This window comes from Meles meles, chromosome X (assembly GCF_922984935.1).
Source record: "Meles meles chromosome X, mMelMel3.1 paternal haplotype, whole genome shotgun sequence".
NCBI classification, from domain to species: domain Eukaryota; kingdom Metazoa; phylum Chordata; class Mammalia; order Carnivora; family Mustelidae; genus Meles; species Meles meles.
Window position 1 is genome coordinate 80,499,405 of NC_060087.1, and position 13,312 is coordinate 80,512,716.

A 13,312-nucleotide genomic window follows, 5' to 3' on the forward strand; every position below is an offset into this window, starting at 1 on the left:
AAGGATCGGGGGTGTCAGAGTGTCGGAGAGCTCGCAGCTATTAGAACGGAGAAGCCGGCTGCCAAGACAGAGCCGAGGACTGAACTCTCAGCTCGGGGTTACCTTGAACTGGTCGCGGGCTGGGTGAGCTCCGAGCGCGGCTAGAGGCTGGGGATACGGGAGTGATTGGGTGCTGTCCTCTGGGGGCGCACTGAGGAGTGGGGCCCCAGGCTCTCGGCTCCTCCGGGCCGGAGACTGGGAGGCCGCCATTTTCATTCCCGTCCTCCGGAACTCTACGGAAAGCGTTCAGGGAACAGAAGCTCCCAAAAGCGAACCCGAGCCGATTACTTAGTCCGGCCGCCGGTAAGGGCGGTGCAATCCCGCCTCGGGCAAAGACACTTGAGAGTCACTACAACAGGCCCCTCCCCCAGAAGATCAACAAAATATCCAGCCAGAACGAATTTCATCTATCAAGGAGAAAGCAGATTCAATTCCTAAGACAGCAGAGCAATTCCAGAGGAGGAGAAAGCAAAGCACGGAACTCATGGCTTTCTCCCCATGATTCGTTAGTCTTGCGGCTACTTCAATTTTTTTTTCTTTTTTCAATTTTTTTTTCTTTTTTCAATTTTTTTTTCTTTTTTCTTTTTTCTTCTTCTGCTAAATTTTTTAAAACTTTTACCCTTTTCTTTTTTAACATTTTTTGACTAGTTCATCTAAATATATATATTTTTTCTTTCTTTTTTGTATTTTTTTATTTGTTTTATTTTTTAAATTTTTTTCTTTCTTTTTTTTTTTTTCTTTTTTCTTTTCTTTTTTTTTCAGAAGCTGTTTTATCCCCTTTCTCCCCCCCACAATTTGGGGTCTCTTCTCATTTGGTTACAGCGCATTTTTCCGGGGTCTTTGCCACCCTTTTAGTAGTTTATTTGCTCCTTCATAACCTCTTATCTGGACAAAATGACAAGGCGGAAAAAATCACCACAAACAAAAGAACAAGAGACAGTACCGAAGGCTAGGGACCTAATCAACACAGACATGGGTAATATGTCAGATCAAGAGTTCAGAATGACGATTCTGAACATTCTAGCCGGGCTCGAAAAAGGCATGGAAGATATTAGAGAAACCCTCTCTGGAGATATTAAAGCCCTTTCTGGAGAAATTAAAGAACTAAAATCTAACCAAGTTGAAATCAAAAAAGCTATTAATGAGGTGCAATCAAAAATGGAGGCTCTTACTGCTAGGATCAATGAGGCAGAAGAAAGAATTAGTGATATAGAAGACCAAATGACAGAGAATAAGGAAGCCGAGCAAAAGAGGGACAAACAGCTACTGGACCATGAGGGGAGAATTCGAGAGATAAGTGACACCATAAGACGAAACAACATTAGAATAATTGGGATTCCAGAAGAAGAAGAAACAGAGAGGGGAGCAGAAGGTCTATTGGAGAGAATCATTGGAGAGAATTTCCCTAATATGGCAAAGGGAACAAGCATCAAAATCCAGGAGATGCAGAGAACCCCCCTCAAAGTCAACAAGAATAGGTCCACACCCCGTCACCTAATAGTAAAATTTACAAGTCTTAGTGACAAAGAGAAAATCCTGAAAGCAGCCCGAGAAAAGAAGTCTGTAACATACAATGGTAAAAATATTAGATTGGCAGCAGACTTATCCACAGAGACCTGGCAGGCCAGAAAGAGCTGGCATGATATATTCAGAGCACTCAACGAGAAAAACATGCAGCCAAGAATACTCTATCCAGCTAGGCTATCATTGAAAATAGAAGGAGAGATCAAAAGCTTCCAGGACAAACAAAAACTGAAAGAATTTGCAAACACCAAACCAGCTCTACAGGAAATATTGAAAGGGGTCCTCTAAGCAAAGAGAGAGCCTAAAAGTAGTAGATCAGAAAGATACAGAGACAATATACAGTAACAGTCACCTTACAGGCTAATAATGGCACTAAATTCATATCTCTCAATAGTTACCCTGAATGTTAATGGGCTAAATGCCCCAATCAAAAGACACAGGGTATCAGAATGGATAAAAAAACAAAACCCATCAGTATGTTGCCTACAAGAAACTCATTTTAGACGCGAAGACACCTCCAGATTTAAAGTGAGGGGGTGGAAAACAATTTACCATGCTAATGGGCATCAGAAGAAAGCTGGAGTGGCAATCCTTATATCAGATCAATTAGATTTTAAGCCAAAGACTATAATAAGAGATGAGGAAGGACACTATATCCTACTCAAAGGGTCTGTCCAACAAGAAGATCTAACAATTTTAAATATCTATGCCCCTAACGTGGGAGCAGCCAACTATATCAACCAATTAATAACAAAATCAAAGAAACACATCAATAATAATACAATAATAGTAGGGGACTTGAACACTCCCCTCACTGAAATGGACAGATCATCCAAGCAAAAGATCAACAAGGAAATAAAGGCCTTAAATGACACACTGGACCAGATGGACATCACAGATATATTCAGAACATTTCATCCCAAAGCAACAGAATACACATTCTTCTCTAGTGCACATGGAACCTTCTCCAGAATAGATCACATCCTGGGTCACAAATCAGGTCTCAACCGGTATCAAAAGATTAGGATCATTCCCTGCATATTTTCAGACCACAATGCTCTGAAGCTAGAACTCAATCACAAGAGGAAAGCTGGAAAGAACCCAAATACATGGAGACTAAACAGCATCCTTCTAAAGAATGAATGGGTTAACCAGGAAATTAAAGAAGAATTGAAAAAATTCATGGAAACAAATGATAATGAAAACACAACAGTTCAAAATCTGTGGGACACAGCAAAGGCAGTCCTGAGAGGAAAATATATAGCGGTACAAGCCTTTCTCAAGAAACAAGAAAGGTCTCAAGTACACAACCTAACCCTACACGTAAAGGAGCTGGAGAAAGAACAAGAAAGAAACCCTAAACCCAGCAGGAGAAGAGAAATCATAAAGATCAGAGCAGAAATCAATGAAATAGAAACCAAAAAAACAATAGAAAAAATCAATGAAACTAGGAGCTGGTTCTTTGAAAGAATCAATAAGATTGATAAACCCCTGGCCAGACTCATCAAAAAGAAAAGAGAAAGGACCCAAATCAATAAAATCATGAATGAAAGAGGAGAGATCACAACTAACACCAAAGAAATACAGACAATTATAAGAACATACTATGAGCAACTTTACGCCAACAAATTGGACAATCTGGAAGAAATGGATGCATTCCTAGAGACATATAAACTACCACAACTGAACCAGGAAGAAATAGAAAACCTGAACAGGCCCATAACCAGTAAGGAGATTGAAACAGTCATCAAAAATCTCCAAACAAACAAAAGCCCAGGGCCAGACGGCTTCCCAGGGGAATTCTACCAAACATTTAAAGAAGAACTCATTCCTATTCTCCTGAAACTGTTCCAAAAAATAGAAATGGAAGGAAAACTTCCAAACTCATTTTATGAGGCCAGCATCACCTTGATCCCAAAACCAGACAAGGACCCCACCAAAAAAGAGAACTACAGACCAATATCCTTGATGAACACAGACGCAAAAATTCTCGCCAAAATACTAGCCAATAGGATTCAACAGTACATTAAAAGGATTATTCACCACGATCAAGTGGGATTTATTCCAGGGCTGCAGGGTTGGTTCAACATCCGCAAATCAATCAATGTGATAGAACACATTAATAAAAGAAAGAACAAGAACCATATGATACTCTCAATAGATGCTGAAAAAGCATTTGACAAAGTACAGCATCCCTTCCTGATCAAAACTCTTCAAAGTGTAGGGATAGAGGGCACATACCTCAATATTATCAAAGCCATCTATGAAAAACCCACCGCAAATATCATTCTCAATGGAGAAAAACTGAAAGCTTTTCCGTTAAGGTCAGGAACACGGCAGGGATGTCCATTATCACCACTGCTATTCAACATAGTACTAGAAGTCCTAGCCTCAGCAATCAGACAACAAAAAGAAATTAAAGGCATCCAAATTGGTAAAGAAGAAGTCAAACTATCACTCTTCGCAGATGATATGATACTATATGTGGAAAACCCAAAAGACTCCACTCCAAAACTGCTAGAACTTGTTCAGGAATTCAGTAAAGTGTCAGGATATAAAATCAATGCACAGAAATCAGTTGCATTTCTGTACACCAACAACAAGACTGAAGAAAGAGAAATTAAGGAGTCAATCCCATTTACAATTGTACCCAAAACTATAAGATACCTAGGAATAAACCTAACCAAAGAGACTAAGAATCTATACACAGAAAATTATAAAGTACTCATGAAAGAAATTGAGGAAGACACAAAAAAATGGAAAAATGTTCCATGCTCCTGGATTGGAAGAATAAATATTGTGAAAATGTCTATGCTACCTAAAGCAATCTACACATTTAATGCAATCCCTATCAAAATACCATCCATTTTTTTCAAAGAAATGGAACAAATAATCCTAAAATTTATATGGAACCAGAAAAGACCTCGAATAGCCAAAGGAATATTGAAGAACAAAGCCAAAGTTGGTGGCATTACAATTCCGGACTTCAAGCTCTATTACAAAGCTGTCATCATCAAGACAGCATGGTACTGGCACAAAAACAGACACATAGATCAGTGGAACAGAATAGAGAGCCCAGAAATCGACCCTCAACTCTATGGTCAACTAATCTTCGACAAAGCAGGAAAGAATGTCCAATGGAAAAAAGACAGCCTCTTCAATAAATGGTGCTGGGAAAATTGGACAGCCACATGCAGAAAAATGAAATTGGACCACTTCCTTACACCACACACAAAAATAGACTCCAAATGGTTGAAGGACCTCAATGTGAGAAAGGAATCCATCAAAATCCTTGAGGAGAATGCAGGCAGCAACCTCTTCGACCTCAGCCGTAGCAACATCTTCCTAGGAACAACGGCAAAGGCAAGGGAAGCAAGGGCAAAAATGAACTGTTGGGATTTCATCAAGATCAAAAGCTTTTGCACAGCAAAGGAAACAGTTAACAAAACCAAAAGACAACTGACAGAATGGGAGAAGATATTTGCAAACGACATATCAGATAAAGGGCTAGTATCCAAAATCTATAAGGAACTTAGCAAACTCAACACCCAAAGAACAAACAATCCAATCAAGAAATGGGCAGAGGACATGAACAGACATTTCTGCAAAGAAGACATCCAGATGGCCAACAGACACATGAAAAAGTGCTCCACGTCACTCGCCATCAGGGAAATACAAATCAAAACCACAATGAGATATCACCTCACACCAGTCAGAATGGCTAAAATGAACAAGTCAGGAAATGACAGATGCTGGAGAGGATGTGGAGAAAGGGGAACCCTCCTCCACTGTTGGTGGGAATGCAAGCTGGTGCAACCACTCTGGAAAACAGCATGGAGGTTCCTCAAAATGTTGAAAATAGAACTACCCTATGACCCAGCAATTGCACTACTGGGTATTTACCCTAAAGATACAAACATAGTGATCCGAAGGGGCACGTGTACCCGAATGTTTATAGCAGCAATGTCTACAATAGCCAGACTATGGAAAGAACCTAGATGTCCATCAACAGATGAATGGATCAAGAAGATGTGGTATATATACACAATGGAATACTATGCAGCCATCAAAAGAAATGAAATCTTGCCATTTGCGACGATGTGGATGGAACTAGAGCGTATCATGCTTAGTGAAATAAGTCAATCGGAGAAAGACAACTATCATATGATCTCCCTGATATGAGGACATGGAGAAGCAACATGGGGGGGTAGGAGATAGGAGAAGAATAAATGAAACAAGATGGGATTGGGAGGGAGACAAACCATAAATGACTCTTAATCTCACAAAACAAACTGGGGGTTGCTGCGGGGAGGTGGGATTGGGGGAGGGGGAGCGGGCTATGGACATTGGGGAGGGGAAGCGAACCATAAGAGACTATGGACTCTGAAAAACAACCTGAGGGTTTTGAAGGGTCAGGGGTGGGAGGTTGGGGCAACCTGAGGGTTTTGAAGGGTCAGGGGTGGGAGGTTGGGGGAACAGGTGGTGGGTAATGGAGAGGGCACGTTTTGCATGGAGCACTGGGTGTTGTGCAAAAAGAATGAATACTGTTACGCTGAAAAAATAAATAAAATGAGAAAAAAAAAAAAAAAAAAGAGTAAAATGTTGCCATTTGCAAGGATGTGAATGTAGTTAGAGTACATTATGCTAAGCAAAATAAGTTATAGAAAGACAAATAACATATGAAGTTATTCATATGTGCAATTTTGGAAATAAAACCGATGGGCATTTGGGATGTGAAAAAAGAGGGGGGAAAGTAATGATATTTTTAACTATAGAGAAAAAAACAGGGTTGTTGGAGGGGATGTGTATGGCCATCACACTAAATGGGTGATGCGTATTACTTGTGTGATGAATACTGGGAGTTATACATAAGTGATGAATCACCAAATTATGTTTTTTTAAGACTTTATTTATTTGACAGAGAGAGAGAGAGAGAAAGAGTACACATGCAGGGGGAGCAGGAGAGGGAGAAACAGGCATCCTGCTGAGCAGGCAGCCTGATGTGAGGCTCAATCCCAGGACCCTGGGATCATGACCTGAGCCAAAGGCAGAGGCTTTAACCCACTGAGCCACACAGGTGCCCCCAAATTCTATTTTTAAAACCAACATTACACTTTATGTTAACTAACTACAATTTAAATAAAAACAAAATGTAGATAATGTTGAAATTATATAGCCTTTAAGTATATTTGAGATTTTAAAATATTTTTGTTTAATAATAATAATATGCATTTTAGAAAACATTGAAAACATAATTAAAGGATAAAAAATGTCAACAATGTTGCTACTCTATTTCAACCATAATTATTTTTTGAGATACATAGCCTCTGTTTCTTCTAAGTATGTGCATGTGTATGTGTGTGTAATGTTCATTTTCTTTTTTTCAAAAAATCTGAGGTCATACTTCACAAAAGTAGAATATTTTCACTTAATTATTTTTCATGGACATTTTCCACATCATTAAATGTTCTTCTTCAACATCATATTTAATGATTGCTTAGTGAGGTTTTATTGGTATGGATGTATAATTTTTAATGAGTATTATTGGATATTTAGTCTGTTGATATTCATTACAAATAAAACTTCAAAGTATTCTTCACAGTGGGATATATCTGAAACTAATGCAGTAATATTGTATGTCAATTACACTCAAATTTTAAAGATTTTTCTTAAAAAATGAAGGAACATATAAAATCAATAACACTGAGGTAGCAGATTAAAAATATTCTTTTTTTAAAAAAATATTTTATTTATTTATTTGACAGACAGAGATCACAAGTAGGCAGAGAAGAAGGCAGAAAGAGAGGAGGAAGCAGTCTCCCTGCTGAGCAGAGAGCCTGATGCAGGGCTGGATCCCAGGACCCTGGGATTATGACCTGAGCCAAAGGCAGAGGCTTTAACCCACTGAGCCACCCAGGCATCCCTAAAAAAAAAAAATTCTTTTTTTTTTAATTTTTATTTATTTATTTGACAGATAGAGATCACAAGCAGGCAGAGAGGCAGGCAGAGAGAGAAGGAGGGGAAGCAGGCTCTCTGCTAAGCAGAGAGCCCGATGTGGGGCTCGATCCCAGGACCCCAGGATCATGACCAGAGCTGAAGGCAGAGGCTTTAACCCACTGAGCCACCCAGGCGCCTCCCAAAAAAATATTCTTGAAATGAGACCTTGATGCTCATACATTGTTTCCTTAGTATAAACGTCTCCATTATGAATAAGGGCATGCAAAATTCTATAACTTTTGATGAATATTGCCACATTATACTGGAATTTTAAAAACAATATTTAAAAAAGAAAGACTACTAACTTATGTTTCCACAAATCATGGATGAAAATGCCCATTTTCTTATACCTTTCCAAGAATATTATTATTTCTTAAAATAATTTGTTAATTAAATGGGTAAAAAAAAAAGTACATGCTGCATCTTTCCTCAGGCAGTGGGGCACATTCACTGCCTCCCAGACTCTACTTCTTAGACCTCTGCTCTGCCTCTTCTTAATGTGAAGAGTGGGAAGGTGTGGTGGGGCCATCAGTCTGCCAAGGGGTTGCTGTTGATGGGAAGAAGTGCCTAATAAGAAAAAAAAGCTAGCTTGGTTTTAAAAACATAACTTCTTTGGGACAAGCTCTGCCAATTTTTTCCCTTAAATTTATTTACTGTTTAATTTTCTTTGTTGTCCTTTTCTGACTTTTGTCCACATTTTTAGCCTGTTCATCATTATTTTACTGATGTTTAAGAACTGTTTATACATTAAGTCACCTTAATCTGGGGAATATTCTACATGCAATTTTCCTTTTGTTATTTTGTTTTCAGTTTTGTGGATGTTGTTATATTTAATTATTACCATTTCTGGCCAGCCTGTGTGGCTCAGTTGTTGAAGTATCTGTCTTCAGCTCAAGTCACGATCTCAGGGTCCTGGGATTGAGCCCCACATTGTTGAACTCCCTGTTCAGTGGGGAGCCTGCTTGTCCCTCTTCCCCTACCCCATTCATGCTTTCTGTCTCTCTCTTTCTCTCTCTCTCTCTCTCAAATAAATGAATAAAATCTTAAAAAAATAATAGTTTTTATTACTATTTCATATATTTGAGTTTCTTCATCTACATATTCTCTAAATTGTTTTTAAATTATTAGTCATACCCAGGCAGCATAGAAGAGCTATTATGTTACTTAACATATTGGATTTTTTATCTGTATTTTATTGCCACCCTTTATGCATATACTTTATTGTGATATTACTTTTAAGGGATTATCTCCAAATAAATGGAATGTCCAAAACCTAACTATAACAGCATGATTTTCTGTTAGAAGTCATCTGTAATTCTTTCAAGCAGTTCCCTATAAAGCAAGGGCTCAATCAGATGCAGAGTGGAAATAAGAAAACTACAGAGCTGATAAGTAGATTTCTATTGCCCTTTGCTGTGGTTTCCTGAAAACCTTATATCAAATTCATGGCTGGAGCTAAACCACATGCTGTGTCCCTTGCCAGACATTCTTTTCCAAAAATGATATCTAATAACTTTATGAAAGTATGTGCCAAAGAATAATCACAAGCCTTTGAGGGCTTTTCCACCAAGACTTTCTGTACTGAGTGTCTCACATTCAGATTATAAATCTGCCCCTATAACTTGCACTTTGGAGGGTTCAACTGAACTGAGAAGCAATGAGAAGGATTAGTGGATTGTTTCCTCTTCCTGTGCAGTAATGGGATATAAGCACTATCCACAAGCCTTTGAGTCTTAACTAGCTTGGAACAAATTAGAAATAACACCTTTAAGACTATACAGGTGTATCCATTTGTGGATCCTATGCACAATCATTACTTGTGTACTTATAATAGAGCTCCTGCTGCCATATGGCTTTAAAATGTCAAACTATGTTTAAATAAAGCACACTCAAGAATTTTTAAGTTGGAAGGAATCACTTCATTCAACTATCATAGGAGGAAACAGGCTCAGAGATCTGAAGTAACTTGCCTGAGGTGACCTTGTGAGTTAATAAGCCTTCAATAAACATGTAGAAGTCAATAGGTATGGACAGCTGAGGATAAACCACAGTAGTGTGATTTAGAGAGGCACCCTCCCCTGACCCTTTTCTGTTATATAATGCAAGAAATTATGTCAGTATATTCCTCTAATATGAGGAATATTTCAAGGTATATCAGCTAAAATATTATACAGGACAACTGAGATTAAAATCTTATATGGAAAGAGAAATGATCCAGAATGGGGCAGGAAATAAATCAGGGAGAATCTGTATTTACTTGATAATACTGCAGAGTACCAGATTGAAGCACACAAGATTCCTAAATAAAATATCTCAAAAGGGGCATCTGGGTAGCTCAGTTGGTTAAGTGTCCAACTCCTGATTTTGGCTCAGGTCGCAATCTCAGGGTTGTGGAATTGAGCTCTGTATTGGGCCCCGCGCTCAGATGGGAATCCGCTTCAGATTCCCTCCTTCTCCCTCTACCCCTCCCTCCACTCACACACACCCTTTCTCTCAAGTAAATAAATCTTTTAAAACAAAAGAAACCGAAAAAAAAAAAAACTTAGAGAAGTTGAAACATTGGAGTGAAGCAAAACATCTGCCCATCTTTCTACGAGGAGTCAGTGGTGGAAAGAGCAACTTTGGATTCCAGTTTTACTTTATACACATTTACTCTGTGACAGGTATAATTATACAATTGGACTGGTTAACAGAGTAGCAATTATTTTATAGAAGCTGCATCAGAAACAACTGAAGATGAAACACTTCCATCCCCAAATAATAGTAATTTGTGCTGTGCACCAAAAAGAATCTTGCTTTAAATTTCATTCCAATTTGCAACCTTCAAGCTGTACCAGGCAAAGGTAGTGGTGATTTAAAATACCACCAGGACACAGCTAGTTAAAGACACATTCAGTAGTGTTAACTAAGAAAAAAGACACTGTACAGTTTAAAAACAAATCTTATACAGCGTTACATTTCAATGTTTTCTTTAAAAGGAGTGATTGTGTACAAGGGGTTAAATCCTTTATAGACCAACTTATTCATCATCATCTTCTTCATCTTCCTCCTCAACATCCTCTTCATCTTCCTCCTCTTCCTTCTTTTTCTTGCTCTTTTCAGCTTTTACAACTCCCTTTTTTTTTTGCCCTACTAGACTTTCCTTTAGCTTCATATGCAGCAATATCCTTTTCATATTTTTTTCTTCAGCTTAGCAGCCTTCTTTTCACAAGGCTACTTTCCTTCTGCAGCAGTGTTATTTCATGTTTCTCTCAGTTTCTTTGCAGCATCACCAATGGATAGGTTAGGATGTTCTCCTTTGATTTTTGGGTGATACTCAGAACAAAACAGGAAAAAGGCCAAAGGAGGCCTCTTGGGTGCACTGAGATCCTTGAACTTCTTTTTTGTTTCCCCTTTAAGGAGGAAAATAAATTTTCATTTCTTTTTCACAATAGGCCTTGTCCACCTTTTCCATGTCTTCAAATTTTCTTTCTCATTAGCAGACATGGTCTTCCACCTATCTGAGCACTTCTTAGAAAACTCTGAGAAGTTGACTGAAGCATCTGGATGCTTCTTCTTGTACTCCTCTAGTCAAGTTTGTACAAAGAATGCATAAGATGACATTTTGTCTTGGCTTTTTAGGATCTCCTTTGCCCAAGTTTAATTATTTTCCATAGCAAGGCACGAAGTTGCCCAATGCCTGTCTGGCTCTCACTTACTCCAGTGTGCCTCTATGGAGCTCAATGTACTGCAATCTATTTATTAACTTTTGAGAGAGAGAGAGAGAGAGCATGTGAGTGCAAGGGGGAAGGGAAGAAGGAGAGATAGAGAGAGAGAATATCAAGCATACTCCCCAGTGAGGGCAGAGCTTGACTTGGGGCTTGATCTCATGACCACAAGATTATGCCCTAAGTCAGACACAACTATCTGAGCCACCAAGTTGCCCCCACAGATATAATTCTAAGGATATTGGCCATGTAAATTAACTTTGTAGGTAACAAAGATTACTTCTTAACTGGAGTTAATTTTCTAAGGTTAACATTTTCTGGGGTCTGTTTACTTTTAGCAAATTACTTTCCAGAATGTAGAAACAAATATTACAGAATTATTTGGCCATTGCATCATATGTCTAAATTTACAGTTTATGAAGTAGGGACCTGGGGAGTCTCAGCTCAAGGAGGAATAGAACAAATACTAGCATCAAGGTCTACCAGTCCAAAGCTTTACCTTTCCACTCTGTTTTAATGCTTCCATTCTCTACTATCATGTCTTTTTGTTTATTCAGAGGATGGCTTCCTTCTGATCTTTGATTTTATTGAGAATCAGAGTAATGACAAGCCAAATTCACTAAGTTATTTTCTCCTGCCATACATACAAAGTAGAATGTTTAAATGAACTATCCTACCATTCTCTTTAAAACCTCTGGTGTCAGAAATAGTCTTCCAACCTTGTTTCATTCAAGATGTGTTAAATTTAAAGAGAAGTGTGTAAGATCACAGGATTGGGTTAAGACACTCTAAAGGAATATGCACTGACTTTTCTTCAGTTCACATGGAGAGTAATACCGGTTATCCAGACTTGAATAAAAATAGCACTGTAATTAATGAAAAGAAGTATTTTGCTTAGGATCTAGAATTGACTATGTTCTCCATCTTGTGAGTGTTTGACTTGTCAGAATTTAAAACAAAAGTGTGTAGAAAGGGACAGCTGGGTGACTCAGTTGGTTAAGCATCTGCCTTCCACTTTGGTCATGGTCCCAGGATCCTGGGATTGAGTCCTGCATTGGGCTACTTGCTCAGCAGGAAGCTCGCTTCTCCCTCTGCCTGTTTCTACTTCTGCTTATGCTCTCTCTGACAAATAATAAAGAAAAATCTTTAAAAAGTTGTGTTACAAAAAGTCAAGTGCCTAAGTTTATGAGTATAATAAAAATTTCATATTTTATTTGTATTGTACTATACAATTTTTAAAAGCAGTTCCAAAATCTTCGTTATATTTTTGGAACCTCATAACAGCCATGTGAGATAGGTAGTGCAGGTATGTTTTTTATAGGCAATGCTAGTTTTGTTCATTTGTTTGTTTGTTGTTGTTGTTTTAAAGATAGTACAGCTAAAGCCTGGGGAACACTAAAGGATTTTGGTATTATGTGGCTGTAATAGGACTAGAAAGTGATTCTTCTGACTTGTGATTCAGTATTCTTCCTAATATTATTTATGTTTTTAATTAAAGTAAATAATCTCCATTACCAATATTTTCATGTTTCAACTACACAGATTTCTATAGATAACTGCATTAATAGGAAAGGTACACAAAACTCTATAATTCAAAACTGAATGTAGATGACCTATTATGTAGAAGCTACAACTTTTTTTAAAAAGATTGATTGATTGTTTTGAGAGAGAGAGAGAGAGAGCATGTACTCATGGGCAAGGGGAGGGTCAGAGAGAGGAAGAGAGGGAGAATCTCAAACAGATCCCCCTGAGCATGGAGCCCAACAAGGGGCTCCATCTCATGACCCTGAGGTTGTGACCTGAGCCTAAATCAAGAGTTGAATGCTTAACTGACAGCCACCCAGGTGCCCCAGATGCTACTAATTTTATTGAAGAGCTATCATCTGTATGTTTCCTTTTATGGGACCCAAAATGCCAAGTAAACTTGAATAATTGTTATATGGTTTCCCATGTTAGATCCAACATATACAGAGATTTGGATCACTAGGGTGAAGTTGATTTTGAAAATGAAAGGAGAGAGAAAATGAAAAACAGAGTTTTAATAA

General features: G+C 38.3%; 1 pseudogene; it reads right to left on the bottom strand.

The window, feature by feature from the left end:
• Positions 1–10,579: 10,579 nt before the first annotated feature.
• On the bottom strand, positions 10,580–11,203 carry LOC123934694 (annotated as a pseudogene).
• Positions 11,204–13,312: the final 2,109 nt, after the last annotated feature.